The sequence below is a fragment of the Amblyomma mixtum genome, chromosome 5 (assembly GCF_055824585.1).
Source record: "Amblyomma mixtum isolate Tamu chromosome 5, ASM5582458v1, whole genome shotgun sequence".
NCBI lineage: Eukaryota > Metazoa > Arthropoda > Arachnida > Ixodida > Ixodidae > Amblyomma > Amblyomma mixtum.
The window spans coordinates 172,216,632-172,230,903 of NC_143016.1; positions in this window are offsets into that span (position 1 = coordinate 172,216,632).

The following is a 14,272-nucleotide window of genomic DNA, read 5'->3' on the forward strand; positions in this document are numbered from 1 at the left end:
CCACCCAGAAAATTCTGAACATGGGGATTTCGAACACACTAGACGAGCTCATTGAGGCTACCAGAGTAGCGCAACAACAACGACTCCTACGCAGCCATTCGGGGCTAAAAATACTAGAAAAGCTAGGCTTCGAACGTCGAGCGCGGCGCAAACACGCGGAGAATATCCCAACAGACATAAGGAACAAAATCAGAATCCCACCACTCCCAAGGAATATGGATCCGGTACACCATGAGGGTAGGCGAAAGGACAGAGCGAAAGCTCTGCAGAAAAAATTAGCCAATAGACAGGACGTGGTTTACACGGACGCGGCGGAATATGAAGGCAGAACGGGTTTCGTAGCCCTAGCGACCAGGGAGGGCGGAGACCGAGTCTCGTGCTGCAGCACCCAACAGAGAGATGCAACAGCGGCTGAGGAGGTAGCCATTGCGCTGGCTTTAACTCAACGGAATGTCAGGGTGATTATAACGGATTCCAAATCGGCTATCCGCAACTACAACGCAGGCAGGGTATCTGTCGAAGCAGTCAAAATTATGAATGCCGGCCCGACACCGGCAGAACTAATTAACCTTGTTTGGACTCCTGCCCACGAGGGCCTCCGGGGAAACGAGACAGCGCACGCATTGGCCCGAGGACTCACACACCCAATGCGGTCTCGTCGAGCAGAGAGCCCCTTCAGACGAGCGAGGAGCTGAACACGTACCAAGATATTCTTAGCCATTACAGATTAGGAAGACAGACATTACCTGGAGCATGCAAGGGCCTCAGCAAAAAGGAAGAGGTCATATGGAGAAAGTTACAGGCGGGAGTTTTTCTGAACCCACTCGCACTAAGCAGATGGCATCCGGCGATCCAAGACCCCAGGTGTAAACATTGTAATGAAATAGCAGACATGATCCACATGGTGTGGACATGCCCTAGCCACAACGAACCAGACAGGAATATAGAGTCCTGGGAGGCTTTAATGGCCAGCCAGAAAGAAGAAGAACAAAAAGAAGTCATCCGTCTGGCCCTGGACACCGCTGAATGCCATGGGATCCCAGCCTGCTGAAAGGGGAGGAAGATGACGGCGGTCAAGACTCGTCTTTTTCGCCATCTGATTCAGCCCGAGAACATCATCATCATCATCATCATCATCATCATCTGATTCCTTGACGGGTGCCAATAAAGTTATTTCATCATCATCGCCTGTTTTGTTATTGGTTGCTGTGCCTGCCAAGGATGGAGACAGAAGGCTTAAAACTTAGTGCTCTCGGTTAAGCGGGGGCTGATTTCGTGTAATCAATGGTTCAGTCATGTTGTAAATAGTTTTCTCCTTGGTCGTTTCTTCTTGTTTGTTCATCTGTAAATAAATAGTTAAAATTATTTTCGAGCCATCGAGTAATGTGGTTGCTTGCGAATCCGAACCATCAATTATCAAGAAACCCGATTTCATCATCGTCAAGTGTTTTCCTATCGTCGCCACGTAAAGGGGAAACTCAACTGGCGCAGTCGTGACAGGATCGCCACTTCTTTCTACTCGAGGCATTGGATGGAATGTGAGAAGAACAAGTCGGTGGACAAGCTACAGAGTACCTCACCCTAAAGGAGGAAACGTGAAGCTGAGTCGAGCAACAGACGTCGAGAAACTTCAAGAAGACTGTTCGAGTTCGAGAGGACGTCGGAGGCTGAAGTCAGCGAGGAGCTGAAGGAGCCGGGAAAGACCAGCCGTCGAGGGCTCGAGACAACGAGCTGCTGAAAGGAACCAGGCGTTCACATCGAAAGGTTCAGAGCAAGAACCAGGCGACCAAGCGAAGCAAGTTCCAAGGCAGTGAGCTGCTGTGGGACCAAGATCAACCCGTGTGCGTCTACCTTCCCGGGAGCCCGCTGTCATCACGCCGAGTGCGACAGCAGTGCGGTCGACGGAGCATCGAGAGAGGTATGACACCTTTCTGCTTTCTATGAAGCTGCCTTGTCTGTGTAGTGATTGTGAGCCATAGGAAGATGCAATGACTGATACAGTGATGGAGGCCGCAGGGAATGGTCTATAGCTTAACGGCCAATCTGCGTCAGCAGAGCAAGTGCCAGCGACAGAACAGGCACTAGGAAATATGGCACAAGGGTTGCTGGTAGAAAAGCAGCATAAGGTTAAACTGTGTGAAATTGAGAAAAAGCTCCAAACTGAGCTGGAAAAGATAAAACTGAATCAGATGCAACTTCAACCACTAGCAGATGCGCAACATGGACAGAGGTCAGGTCCAAAGCTGGGCGATTACGCAAAAGAATTAAAAGCGGTTCCGGCGCCTATGCCAGACAAGATTCCAATGGTGCCCGCATGGTTCAAAAGTGTTGACGGAATGATGGAGATGCTTAATGTTCCAGACGAAATTCGTGGGGCTATTCTATTGCCATTTTTAACTGAGAAAATGAGGGCGTTGGTAGCCACACTGTAAAAAAATTGGCACCCTTAAGGGTGCATTTCCCTGTCTATAACTCACACCCTCCCAAAAGGGTGCAAAGCATGCTCGTCGCACCCATAGCAAGGGTGGTATCGTTAGAGTCGCACCCTTAGTTTTTGGCAGCCTAAAAGGGTGCAAAGTATGTTTGTCGCGCCCTTTTTCCGACTGCTTTAAAGCTTCATGGGTTTTTTTCTTGCTTTAAAAGGCGCTGATCAATTTCTTTTTTGGGCTGCACTCTTGAATCGAAGCTAAACATTTCCTACGAGAAGCTGCCGACGACCTGTCTCACTTTGCAGTAACGTTACGGCATCTCCAAATACAATTATAATACCCAGATCTGTGTCTCACAGTCTTTCTGAACCTCCTTGCTGAAGAGTCATGCACATTTGTTGTTGCGACTGAAAGAAGGAGGAAAAGGAACGTGCACGGGTCTGCTGACTGGCTAGAACCGAGCCACCACCGCTGCCACGTGCAGATAGAGGATAATTAAAAAAAAAGGGGCAAGAAGAAAGAGTGAAAGAACAGACGCACATCGCAACAACCGCGTCCACCGAAGCGAAGGCGCCAGCTGAAACATCAGATACCCTTCCGCGCATATTTTCTCTAAGTTTATATGTAACATTTCAGCGACCCCCTATTTGGAGTCAGTGACGCTTAGCACTGCAGCTAAAATAATTCAGTTAATTATCACATTCTGGGGACGCAGATCCCAGCCATAGCTGCTCGCATCAAGGTTGCAGCTGTCTTTTAATGGAAAACTCGAATAGCTCACATCATGTTAAAAGCACGCTTGATTGAACTACTGGAATGTTGGTCGGCAAGTCAAAGAACACCGTACACCCTTTCGCACCCTTGCACCTGAAGGAGCTACGACAGCCTTGCACCCGTTCAGCTTTGAAGGGTCCATGGGTGCACTAAAGGTGCTAACGTGCTCAGCGCAAACTTTTCCAAAAGAAAGCAAAAATGAGGCTGTGGAAAGGTTGGTTTGTGGGGTTTAACGTCCCAAAGCGACTAAGGCTATGAGAGACGCCGTAGTGGAGGGCTCCGGAAATTTCGGCCACCTGGGGTTCTTTAACGTGCACTCACATCGCACAGTACATGGGCCTCGAATTTCTCCTCCAAAGAAATTCAACCGCCGCGGCCGGGATCGAACCCGCGTCTTTCGGGCCAGCAGCCGAGCACCATAGCCACGGAGCCACCGCGGCGGCTGGCTGTGGAAAGGGTGCAGCCATGAGCGCTACACCTTTAAAGGTGCAATATTTTTTACTATGCAGCGAATAAGATGGTAGGGTCATGCCATATAAGCAGCTTCAGGACAGAATTTCAAAAGAGCTTCAAGTGACTCCGAATGAGTACAAGAGGCTGTTTAAGGCGGTACGCAAAGAACAAGGCGACTCATGGCATCAGGAAACGACCAGAGTCGAGACAATGGTCACGTACTATGTTAGTAGCCGAGATGTTGAAAGTTAGGATTTGAGAGATTTGATGATAGCAGATCGTTTCACACAAGTGCTGCCAGACGAAGTCAGGACATATGTCATGCAAAATGAGAACCAGAGCTACCTGACGGCCGATGAAATGGCCGGTTTAATAAAACGATCAAGGAAAGCAGACGGGTAGGCAAACCGGGGGAGCGTTTCAAAAGTTCTAAACCGCCGCAGCAAGGTGGGCAGACACGGAAAAAGCAGCCGCCAACTACAGGCCCTAACGCTAGAGGGAAAAACATACATACAGGTGTGAAATGCTTTCGCTGCAAGAAATAAGGGCATATCTCTATTCACTGCCCAAGTGCAGAGCAAAGGCATGACGCAACAGATTCAAAAAGGGACATGAGCAAGCTAGTAGCCCGAGCAGAATTGCTGGTACCCGATAAACTCGACTCCGAACTGGAAAGGTAAGAAGAACCCGATCGAGCGGTTGAATCAGACTCCCTGACTTGGGTAAAGCTGCAAATCGGAGATAGTCCGACAGAAGCTTGTGTGGAGTCAGGGGCAGAGATTACAGTATTGAGGGCAGCGACGGTACCCGCATCTTGTCGAGATGACTGCTCCTGTAAAACAAAACTGAGAGGTGCTTTTGGACCGACAGTCGGTGCAGAAATAATGTATGTACCTATGTCTGTAGTATCGGAAGGAGAAACAGTCAGTCAGCAGGTGTGTCAGTACTAGGGGCTGTGAACGCATAGCTAGCCGCTTCTCGGCCTTTTGGCTAAGTGGTTGTGTCGCGCTGCTGCTCCGCTCGCGATAGTTTTCTTCGTAGGTTTCGGTCCCGGCGGGCGGCCCCCCCGGATCCCAGCTACCCCCCAGCGACCCCGGAGGACCTGCTGTTCCTGCCCCGGCGCCAGGCCTGCTGCCGTGGTGTCCAGGGCTTCGCAACATGGCCCTCCCGCCTCCCGAGACGCGAAGAGCATCTGGCTGGATTTGACAGTCACCCCTATCGCAAGCGCAAACCAAAGACACCAGAGCATCAGGACCCCCCAACCCCGAACATAAGTCATACTCCTCCCACTTTAACGCAACAGGCACTCCCATCGCTGCCACATGATGGCGCCCTCTAAACCTTTATGCACGGTCTGGCAGTGGAACTGCCGGGGTTTTGGGAGAAAAAGAGGGATCCTCCAACAACTTCTACAACGTGCTTCAGGCCCGGATGTCTTGGCGCTACAGGAACCGATTAATCGCATTACCCTGCCGGGATATACACCTTATTTACCCTCATCGGAGGCACCACACAACGTAGCATTTCTTGTTAAACGTACGTGTCCCGTATTGGTGCACAGCCTCCCCGTTTGCGACATTGACCATATCTGCATTGAGCTAGTACCCAATAACCCAAAATTCCACAGTCTCTTTATTCTCAACATTCATAGCCCCCCTAAAAGGGCTCTCCCAAACTTCGACCGGCTTTTCTCACTTGTCAAACAACTTGCGCATAAGCGACCCTTGCTAATTGTAGGGGACTTCAATGCCCCACACACAGCATGGGGGTACCCTACAGACACTCCAAAGCGCCGCCGAGTCTGGCTGTCCGCACAGCAGGAAGGCTTCACACTTCTTACTGATTCCGATCACCCCAATCGTGTGGGAACAAGTGTGAGCAGGGACACCACACCAGATCTCACATTCACACACTCCATTCCTGATGCAAAATGGTGCAACACTAATAAAAATGTAGGCAGCGATCACTATAGAGATTACGCTCCTTAGCCAAATTGGCAAACCCTCCCCTAAACACCCAACTATCACGAACTGGGAATCTCAGAAAATGCCGAAGCAATCGAACGCACACGTCCATGACGGACATAGAGGCGTGGACCACAAAACTACAACAGGATATACGAGCAGTTACTCGCACTACCCCCCCGGATTGCCCCAGTTAGGCGGTAGACACACGCCTCTTGCGTTTGTGGGAGGCAAAAACGGGCCTTGAGCGCCGCTGGCATAAACAACTGTGGAACCGAACTCTTAAAAGAAGACTATAGACTAAATGCAGAAATAGAGAAGCACGCAACCACTCTGATGAGGCAAAAGTGGGAGACCTTATGCACTCGTCTCAATGGAAACATGAGTCTCTCTCAGACATGGCGCCTATTTAGGCATCTTCTAGACCCAACGCCGTCCAAAACGACCCAGAATCATAACCTCACTAAACTCATTCATGGCAGCACAGTTCAACCACAGGACCTCTTATAACAGCTTAAAGACCTCTACCTTCCACCATTCCCTGCCCAAACTCACCCCGACTACGAAGGCGCCCCAAACGCACTCTTAGACCAGCCCATTACAGAAGCAGAGGTAAGGGCAGAACTCCACAAACTGAACACATCCTCCGTTCCGGGACCAGATGGGATCATGAACAGGGCACTACGAAATCTGGACACCCCCTCTATCGAAGTCTTAACAGCCTATTTCAACGAGTGCTGGCAAAACGGTTCCCTACCTCCTCAGTGGAAAACAGCGAAAGTTGTATTTCTGCCCAAGCCAGGCAAGCCGCTTCACCATACTAATCTCCGACCAATCTCTCTTACTTCATGTGTAGGCAAGCTATTCGAGCATGTCATTCAAACGCGACTCAGCAACTACTTGGAGGATATTGAGCTCCTCCCTAACAGCATGTATGGTTTTAGACCAGGATTGTCAGCGCAGAATGTATTCCTCCAACTACAACATCAGATACTGGGACCCAAAACAAAGGATACGAAAGCCATGTTAGGAGTAGACCTCAATAAGGCCTTTGATCACGTTACCCACGCGGATATCCTAACGAACCTACAATCCCTCGACGTTGGACAACGCATGTACAACTGCATTCGCGATTTCCTCAGTAATCGCACGGCCCATCTCTCATTCGGCCCGCATTCCTTAAACGACATCAACATCGGAGCACGAGGCACCCCACAGGGAGCGGTCCTCTCCCCGACTCTCTTTAACATAGCCATGATGGGATTACCTAAATTACTCAAGTCGATACCCAACCTACACTTCAGCTTCTATGCCGATGACATTACACTATGGACATGCCGAGGTAGCGACGCGGAGATAGAACACCGCTTACAAACAGCACTAAATATCATTTGCACGTACGTCCATGATAGAGGGCTCTCATGCTCCCCCACGAAATCGCAACTTTTCATATACAAACCCCACCGAATGTCTGGCACACCACCGAATATTCAGCTCGTTTTGGGCAAGGAATCAATTCCCACAGTGCCAAAGGTTCGCATACTGGGAATGTTTCTCACTACTTCTGGCTCTCACACTGACACGATCCAAGCGCTACAAACGCACGCACAACAAGCCACTAGGCTCATCAAACGTGTGGCACACAGAAAATCGGGCCTACGGGAACCAAACACGCTTCGACTAACATAGGCTTACATCACCAGTAGAATACCATATGCACTACCGTATCTGCCCCTCTTAGTGAAAGATAGAGAACGCCTAGACGGCCTCATTCGGAGCAGTACGCGCACAGCTTTACGCCTTCCCCCATGCACTTCCACAGAGCGCCTTCTTCGACTAGGAATACATAACACTTTCGAGGAACTCTGTGAGGCCACCAAAACGGCACAACTAGCCAGACTCACACGCACCCCTGCAGGACGAGCTCTGCTGCAGTCTCTTCGCATATCGCCTCTCGGCGTTATACCCGGCACTGACACAATCCCCACTCCCATAAGAGCTGCAGTTCAGATACCCCCCCTACCTAAACACATGCACCCGGAGCGCGATAAAAAGCGCAGAGAGGCCCGGGCCTTAGCACTACACAGAGATTACGGAGAGGATCCCAATGTAGCATATACTGATGCCTCGCTCTACGCATCAGGCGCACAGGCAGCTATAGTGGCTGTTCGCAGTGACGGCCGCCCCATCACGGCAGGAACCATTCTTACCTCATCCATAACCAGGGCAGAGGAAGCGGCTATCGCTCTAGCCATCTCCTCTTCAGCCGCTACCAAAATTATATCCGATTCGCAAACAGCAATCCTAAATTTTAGCACTGGTCGTATCTCTCGGCAAACCAGCAGCATACTCCGACGCTGGAATCCCTCCAGAACCGTAACGCTCATCTGGGCGCCAGCACATGCCGGACTACCCGGAAACGAGGAGGCGCATGCCCTCTCCCGAGATCTTACCCTCCGGGCGGGTGAGCACAGCGCCTCCTCCGTCGAAGGGGAGTGCCTGTTAAATTTCAGTGACATCCTACAACACTATCGTTCCAACAGACAGATATACGCACCTCCTCACCCTTCGCTATCAACCACGCAATCAACTTTCTGGCGCAGGCTTCAAACTCGCACACTCCCATACCCGATAGTCATGCACGGACGCTTCCCTGACCTATTCTCCTCCTCCTGTCGACTATGTGGCAAACCAGGCGACTTTCTGCATGTTCTACTCACCTGTTCCACTTACCCGCACCCCCCTCCCCCAGAGGTGGCACTCACTTACTGGGAACAGCTGATGTCCAGTTCAGCACTCCAAAACCAACGACTCGCCATCACCAGTGCCTCTAACAGGCTGGCCCTCCAGGGTCTGGCACACCATTTGTAAGGGAGGAACCCACTGTGTGGGCCACTCCTGCAGGCCATGAGGGGGGCTCTGCCCCCCCCCCCCCCTGTACTTTGTCATGGCCAATAAAGTTTACACCACCACCACCGCGCCCCACGAAGGCGCAGTGTTTTTACTTTACAGTGCCGGAGCCTGTTCCGGCGGACGACCTAATTGACTCCATCGAGGCGGTCGTCGGTGTAGGGGGGCTGCAATACCTGCAGCACCAAGGCGGAATGAAGTTCCTTTGTGCTGTGAGCTCCATGGCTCAAGCGACGAAGATGGTAGCGGCGGGGAGCCTCCTCGTCGCTGGGAAATCTGTACCGCTGGCGCAGATGGCGGCGCCAGTGGTATCTGTGACGGTGTTCCGACTGCCACCCTCCGTCTCGGACGACGCTCTCGCTGCGGCCCTGAGCGCGTACGGGAAGGTGCGGGCGGTGTCGCAGCCCGTATTCAAGGGCCGGGGCACTATCCGGAACGGCTGCGACACCGTCAAGCTCGAAATGCAGCGTGCGCCGCCCAATTTCCTGACTGTCGCGGGCCACCGCGCATTGTTGGAATACCGCGGCATGAAGAGGGTTTGCTTGAGGTGCGGCGGCGAGGGCCACCTGGGTGCCGCCTGCACTGCTACGCGTTGCGGACGCTGCGCAGCCTACGGACACGCGACGGAGACCTGCCAGGCGGCGTGCAAGCGCTGCGGGGGCCAGCACACGACCTCCGACTGCGTGCAGCCCCGCTCGTACGCTGCAGCCGCCGGTTCCAACAAGGCAGCAGTCGAGCCGTCTACGAGCGACAACCAGCCCGCTACCCCACGGGACGAGGCCACGTATAGCTGCGCTCAAGACCACGCGGAGAAGGAGTCGTCTGACTCCTCCACGGACCGTACCGAGGAGGATCAGCCCGAGGGCGTCTTCGACGCCGAGAAGTCCGCCTCGACAGACTCCGACGGGTCGCTGCTCGGATCGCCCCTATCGGAGCCTCCGAGCCTGGAGGCAACCCTTTTTGACGCGCCGACATCGCCAGCACCCGGAACGCCCACGTCGCAGACCGTCTGCTGGGAGATTTTTTCATCAAATCGACCGAAGGAGATATGCCTCTCGCCGGCCATCTCAAAGAACATGAAGAGGACGTCTGCTATGGAGTCATTACGGTGGCCAACCATGAGACGTCCGAATCTCTTCAACCTAGCGTGCAGTGGAAGAGCGGCACTGTACTGGATATCCGCAAGTTCGGCAACGCAAACAAGGCCCGGCTCACCTTTGCCGGCACGTTGAAACCAAGATACGTCCACTACAACTCTGAAATCGTCTCAGTGCAGCCGTATTTGCGCACTATTCCGGCCTGCAGCTTGTGTGCAACTATCGGCCATCAGGCAGACTCTTGCCCCAACCCAGCACAAGATAAGTGTGGCCTGTGTGGACAGCAGGCACCCATAGAAGAGGTGGTGCGGGCCCCTCAACAGCGTATGCCCAAGTGTGCAGTTTGTGGTGGTGGCCATGCCACGAACTCGCGGGAATGCAATGCAAAATACCATCCCAACAAGCTAGCCGCCCGCAAGGGCGGCAAGTCCAGCGTGACGGGCAGGCAGCCACGTCACCCCGGTAGCGTCGGCAGCGACGCTTCAAAACGACAGACGCCTACCAGCGGGAAGGACGTCAAGGACTGTCAAGTGCCACCACCGCGCCCACACGGCGGCCAGGAGAAGCAAGCCCGCTCCCAAGACAAGAATTGCGCGGCCGGTTCCTGGGCCAACGCTGTCAAAAATGGCAAGCAGGTGAGCGGTTCAGGCAGGGTTGCCTCCTCGTCCTACCCCCTCTCACCTGCCCCTCGCTCGGCGGCTGACGCTGAGCTCCACAACCTTGTAGCTTCTCTCCGGACCCAAAACGAGATGCTACTTGCCAAAATTGAAGCCTTAGGGGCTGGAACGACTCCCCCTCCCCTTAGTAACCCCGACACAGAGGCTATGGAGAGCGAGACGGCGGCGACACCGGATCTGGAACCTTCCCTTGCCGAACTCGAAGCCCGTCTCAATGCCAAATTTGACACCTTGTTGGAGACAGCGATGGAACGCCTCATCGCTCGAGTCGTGGAGGCTATCCCCTCTATGATCGCTCAACACGTCGCGACTAACCCCCGCCTTTCTCGCAGAGCCGGTCCCCTTAAGGACGTATCTGGTCGGCCCTCAAGATTATCCCGGCGAGTCAATGACCTCGATGATGACGAAGACAGCTGCCCCCTTCCAGGTGCTGAGCTTCAGCCCCTGGTATCTGGCTCGGGGGCAGCCTCACTTCCACCTCTCACGTCAAAATCTGAGCATGGCGGGACACCCTCGGTGTAGGCGCTCCCCCCTTTCTAAATCGGCTTCCCCCATTACGATTACTCAATGGAACTGTCGGGGGCACCGGTTCCGTTCCAAGCGCGCCGACCTCCGGCTTTTCCTATCAACCTTTGAGCATTTGCCAGCGGTGGTTGCCCTCCAAGAACCAGGGAAAGGCGCCACACTAACAAATTATAGGACGTTCCAGCAGGACCCCTCGTCTTGTCTGTGCGTTCATAGAAATTATACAGCCAACCAGGTCGACTTAGACATAAAACTTGAATACTCCTATGTAATGGTGACCCTCCTCCCACTCCGCAAGCAGGACCCACGGTTACACATACTCAATATATACTGCAATCCGAAATTGCCGAATGTGTCACTCGCGGACCTCTTTAGCCGCGCGCTGAGAGTGGCGGGTCGGGACCCCCTCCTGATTGTGGGCGATTTCAATGCTCCCTCTCGGATGTGGGGTTACTGCCGTGAAGAGAAGCGGGGACGCGAGTTGACGGAGCTTGCGTCAACGCTGTGCCTCACTCTTCACACTGACCCCATCCATCCAACTCGTATAGGCAGCTCCGTTACAAAGGATACGTGTCCGGACTTGACCTTCATCCACAACATTCAGTACGCAGACTGGGTCAACACCGAGGAAACCCTCGGCAGCGACCACTGCTTCCTGAACATTGCGATTAGGACCTATCCTTTCGCGCGAACAACACAAGCCCGACTCCCAGATTGAACCAAGTTCAGGCAAAATTATAACACTGCCACACCAGTACATGAACAAGGCTACCAGTCTTGATCAGAACAATTGGTCTCTAGCGTTCGCTCCCCCGAAACTAAAATTCAGCTCTCAGAGGCGGTCTCTGATGTGGACAACCACCTGCTCTACCTCCGGGAGGACCGGCATTGCCTCGTCTGTCGGTGGCGCCGGCAGAAGCACAACCGGAAACTTAAAGCTCGCATCGCCGAGCTCACTCAACGATCGGCTGAGTATGCAGCCCAACTCGACGACTCCAACTGGGTGGCACGATGCAACACGGCCGCGTGGTAAATGTCAAGCCGGAACACGTGGCGACTTTTTCGAGCCCTAATTGATCCCACGCAAACACGAACGGAAACAAAAACACCTCCAAAGAACCATACACAGCTTTCAGGGCAACACAACTCAGTTGGCGCACAAGCTCCGGGACCAGTACTTGTGCACCACCCAGGACCCCCGCGGGCCGGCGTACTCTTATGCAGGTTCTGAGAACGTTGAGCTGATCAACCGTTCCAGCTCCATGACCTGAGGGCGGCCCTGGCAAAAATGAAACGTGGCACCGCTCCGGGTCGGGACAAAATTACAGTCAAATTGTTAGCCAACCTCCCCGACCCGACATACTTGTCTTTACTGAATTACATTAACTGAATCTGGCTTGGGGAAGTACCACTCCCCATCGACTGGAAGACCGCCCTGGACACCTTCATTCCTAAAGCTGGAAAGGCCATCAACACGGACAACCTCCGCCCCATCTCTCTGACTTCCTGTGTGGGCAAACTCATGGAGACGATGGTACGCGACAGGTTGTCCGAGTTCATGGAATCCAAACATCTTTTCGCAGACACCATGTTCGGGTTTCGCCCACACACATCTGCGCAGGATGTCCTGATACAACTCAATCGGGCTGTCCTCGTCCATGTCGAATGCCCTCACAATGACAAGGTCGTACTCGCCTTGGATTTGAAGGTAGCATTCGACAACGTTACCCACGAGATTATTCTCACCCACCTTTCTCAAACTAAGTGCGGCAGAAACGCCTTTCAATACATTCGGCAATTTTTTTACAGACAGACAATCTTACATTCGAATCCAGGATAAGGAACATGGCCCTTTTTATTTAGGAACCAGGGGTACACTACAGGGCGCGGTGCTCTCTCCCCTTTTATTCAATCTGGCTATGATGCGCCTACCGGCCCAGTTGGGCGCTGTCGCCGGTGTACAGCATGCGCTGTACGCCGATGACATCACCCTGTGGGCCACACAGGGTTGCCTTGGAGACATTGAGGCCAACCTGCAGGACCATAGTGGACCGTTATGCTCGCCGCTGCGGCCTCCAATGCTCCACCCAAAACTCTGAATTTGTGCACATACGCCCCTCACCAAAGTGCACAGCCAAGATTACTTTGTCTCTTGAGACAGGTTCAATCCCTGAAAAAAAATCGAATTCCGGGTACTGGGGCTCTTTATACATAGAGGCAGACGGTCAGAAACAACATTGGCCAAACTCCGTCAGGAGGGGGACCAGGTGGGCCGCTTAGTCCGCCGGGTTTCTAACAAGAGCGTGGGGTTACGATGTAAGGACGCCTTGCGGCTGGCGCATCCATTTGTAACCAGTCCAATTCTATATTCGACTCCATACCTCCACCTGCAGAAGCAAGACGAGGATTCGCTCGAAGTCATCCTCCGCAAAATTATTAAGCGGGCTCTGGACCTCCCCGTGAACACCTCCAACAAGCGCCTCCTGGGGCTGGGCATGGTGAACACATTTCGGGAGCTCCGGGAAGCCCACTTTACCAACCAATACACACGTCTCACGAAGACATCATCAGGTCACCGCCTCCTTGCGCGACTACACATCCAACACACCACTCTCATGGAAGAGCGCGTACGTATTCCATTACAGTGGAGATGCGCCCTCCACTTGCGCCCTCTTCCCGCGAACATCAACCATGAGGACCATAATGGCCGGCGCCTGGCGCGGGCGGAAGCCCTGGCCCGCCACTATGGATCGAAACTCGGCGTATTCTATGTGTATGCCTCCGGCCCCCACCATGGGGGATGGTTCACGGCCTCAGTCGTCCACGAATCCAAAACAGTGAACGGCCCTACTTTCCGAGCCCGTGACATAACACACGCGGAGGAGGTCGCCATTGTGTTGGCTGCATCTCATTCCAATTCAAAAACAATTATTTCCGACTCACGAGGGGCATGTCGGAACGTCGAGCAGGGCTGGGTACCGTATCTAGCCTACCGCATTCTCCAAAACAGCGTCTATACCGGGGACACCCGCTCACCGGCGTATCGTTTGGGCTCCTGCTCACATGGGCCTTGAGGGAAATCAGGCAGCTCACGCCCCCTCCCGCGCGCTCTCTCACCGGACATTCGCCTCCGACCCCGACGATCAGGAACTCAAATTCACTCCAGCTTACTCGTTTAAAGACATTTCTTTACTTTATCAATCTGGCCATGGTCTTTATCCCCGCCCGTGTAAAGGTCCCTCAAAGGCGGAGGAGCGGCTTCTGCTTCTCCTATATACAAATACTTTGCTGTGCCCGGCAGCTCTCAAACACTTCGACCCTTCTTTCTCTGGCAGCTGCCCGCACTGTGCGGAGAAGTCTTCGGACATCTACCACATGGTGTGGGCCTGCCCCTCCAACCCTGCTATACCCCCTCACCCCAACCCAACTCGGGAGGACTTGGA